General features: G+C 36.1%; 1 pseudogene; it reads left to right on the top strand.

The window, feature by feature from the left end:
- Nucleotides 1-3562, top strand: part of LOC110315803 — a 26486-nt pseudogene that overhangs the window by 16244 nt on the left and 6680 nt on the right.

Raw genomic sequence — 3562 nt, 5'->3', positions numbered from 1 at the left:
TCTTTTCTTTCCTTTGACATAGTCCCTGGGAGTGAATCTATTTGTTCTTCCTTTCCTCGATGTTTTCCTTTTTGATTCCCAAGTTTCTCTATTTCCACCTGTACTTTATTTTCCGGTTCCTCAGGTACTCTTTTTTTCTAATTCTATGTACATTTTTTTTACAGTTCCTTAGCCAGTGTTTTATAAAGAAAATAGACCCAAATGAGGAAGAAATTTGCTGCTAATAATCATGTGTGGCTTGTCCCAACATCAGCCTCAGCCAAAATTCTGTGTCATTTCACACTGTTATTTTCTCCTGAGTAAGGCTATAACTGGATCCATGTATTTCACTAAAATTGTACTGTAATCATTTATTAGCTTTGATTGAATCTTTTATTATCTGGATTGCATGTACTTTTCTACATATTTAATCAAGTTTTCTTTATACATGTGACTGTACTTTATCACTTCCCATTTGGATTATCTTATTTCAATTTATATTGGTAATTTTATTTATTTACATTTCAGATGTTATCCCCCTTTCCCAGGTTCCCCTCTGAAAATCCCCTATCCCATTCCCCTCCCCCTGTTCTATGAGGGTGCTTCCCCACCTACCTACCCACTCCCGCCTCACTGACCTAGCATTTCCCTATGTTGGGGCTTCAAGCCTTCACAGGACTAAAGGCCTCCACTCCCATTGATGCCAGATAAGGCCAACCTCAGCTACATTTGCAGCCTGAGCCATGGGTCCCTACAGGTGTACTCTATGGTTGGTAGTTTAGTCTTTGTGAGCTTGGTGGGTGTGTGTGTGTGTGTCTGGATGGTTGATATTGTTCTTCCAATGGGGTTACAAATCTCTTTAACTCCCTCAGTCCTTCCCCTAACTCACTGGGGTCCCCATGCTCAGTCGGATGACTGGCTACAAGCATCCATATCTGTGTTGGTCAGGCTCTGGTAGAGCCTCTTAGGAGATAGCTATATCAGCTTCTGTCAGCAGGCACTTCTTGGAATCAACAATAGTTTCTGGGTTTGGGGGTTGCATATGGGATGGATCCACACTGGGGTAGTCTCTGGATGGACTTCCCTTCAGTCTCTACTCTACTTTTTGTCCCTGTATTTCCTGTAGACAGGAGCAATTTTGAGTTAATACTTTTGAGATGAGTGTATGGCCCCATTCCTCAATCGGGGGCCCTGCCTAACCTCTGCTTATGGTTTCTACAGGTTCTCTATCCCCTTGGTTGTGTATTTCAGCTAATGCTATTCCCATTGGGTCCTGGGATCCAATTGCTTTCCTAGCATCTGGGACGTTATGGTGGCTTCAACCAGTTCCCCATGATCACACTGCTACGCTCCTCTGTTTAATTTTCTGACCCTCTGTACATCTTCCTTATATCCTTCCACAGTGGATTCTGCCCCCCTTTGTGCCTCTACCATCTCCCTTCAAGATCAGTCCCTCCCTCTACCTCCTGTGATTATTTTATACCACCTTCTAAGTGGGACTGAAACATCCACATTTTGGTCTTCCTTCTTCTTGAGTTTCACATGATCTGAAAGATGTTTCTTGGGTATTCTGAGCTTTTTGGCTAATATTCAATTATCAGTGAATACATACCATGTGTGTTTTTTTGTGATTAGGTTACTTCACTCTTATTTCATTTTTTAATTGTTCAGGTTAAAATTTCTAGACATATTTAAACTAGTTGAAAGCACATGTTCTTAAAATTTATTTCCATTGTATATTTAGAATAAAATTTTGTTTTTTGATATCAGAATATACATTGGAGTACAGTATTCAATATACTTTTCCAAGGTTGTCTTCCTCATGGCATATCCATTCTCTTCTATCTGTATGTTCTAAGAATTTATACTAGGAAAGTTTATATAAAATTTTTAACTGTTTTTCTTGTCAAATAGAATAACAAGAGACCTTGTTTCATTTGTTTTAATAATGTGTTCTATTCTGGTGGCTTCTTTGTTTTAAGTAATCATTGACTTTGGGATAATTCCCATTTGGCTATAGTTTTTACATCTTAACATATTTTACGTAACTCCACTTTAATATATCTTTGCTATTATTTATATAACCTCTCACATACCTAGTTTTAGACTTCTATCCTTGAAGGTATAAATTCAAATCAACTATGGATAAACTGCTTTTTGCCAGGAAAGCTAAAATGATATTACAATGGCATTTAATGCTACCACAGTAATTGTGGCAGGTTTTACAAAGAAAAATCTCCTGGTCATAATGTAATGGGATAGATACTGATATAAGCTTGATGAAAATATTATTACAGTCATTGTGGACAATAATGTTATAGGCCCTGTAGAAATTTTCTATATGTCTATCATGATATGTTACTTTTTAAGAATAGGAGGAAATCTACTTATGCAGGCACTAAAAAAGAATGGATTTTATTTAACTTAAGGGCAAAGAATCTTATTACAGATATGACTTACTTTAGTAGAGAAGCCCCAGGGAATTAGAGTCACATACCTTATACCATTTTTCACTATATTGAGAGAACAAGCAATTTTCATGGATTAATCTTCACATCCAAAGACCAGACCTACCACACACTCTTCTTCATATGAACTTGATACAAGAAAAGAGATAATGAATAAAATGTCTCATTTAGTTGTGTTTTAAGCATACAAATACAAAAATATACATAATTATATTCAGATAATCACATCAATGGAAAAGTCAGGCTAGTAAGAATTTAGGGTGAAATTGAAAATTATAAAAATCTGGGTCATAGATTCTTAAATGATACTTTAATTTCTCCTCTACATTCTATGATCTTTGTTCACAACAACATAAAACTTTAAAAATTTTGTATAATTTTTACTGCAAAGTAACGTTGTAAGTTAATAAGTACATAATTTCTGTACAATTAGAATAGACATTTGAGATGAAAGCTATGTAGTTCCTCCTTAAATTTTACAATTTCAAATTCAAATATTTAACTGTACAACTTGTAAAATATATAAATGTAGAAATATAGATTCATTGTAATAAGATATCCTGGTAAATAATTTAACTGTTTGTTTTAAGAAATTATTCATAGGCAAACCACATCGAACAAGCAGAATTTTCACTTGACAATCTGGCCTGCACTATCAATATTCTCTTTGCTGCAGAGACAGAGACAACAAGCACAACACTGAGNTATGCTCTCCTACTCCTGCTGAAGTACCCACATGTCACAGGTGAGGGCACAGTTGGACCACAATTGTTCTGTAAGTTGCTGGAAAGATAATACCAGTGTCATGTGTGTTGTCATTTTTAGAGCAGTCTCAGCTTTTCCCCTTCTGTGCTATTGAATGTAATGAACAATGTGACTGAGATAAATGGATGCTGAATGTAGGTAAAGCAATCAAATGCTTGTCAGTATAAAGGTGTCCTTGGGTGAATACTGTGCCACCTATGGTCAGCATATATTACCCTGTAGATACATACACTTTTATTCTTAAAAGTTAGGTTTGATATCATCCTTAGTGAGGTAACCCAATCACAAAAGAAGTCACTAGATATGCACTCACTGATAAGCGGATATTAGCCCAGAAACTTAGAATACCC

Source organism: Mus pahari, unplaced genomic scaffold (genome assembly GCF_900095145.1).
Source record: "Mus pahari unplaced genomic scaffold, PAHARI_EIJ_v1.1 scaffold_10274_1, whole genome shotgun sequence".
NCBI classification, from domain to species: Eukaryota; Metazoa; Chordata; class Mammalia; order Rodentia; family Muridae; genus Mus; species Mus pahari.
This window is presented reverse-complemented; position numbering and strand designations above follow the sequence as displayed.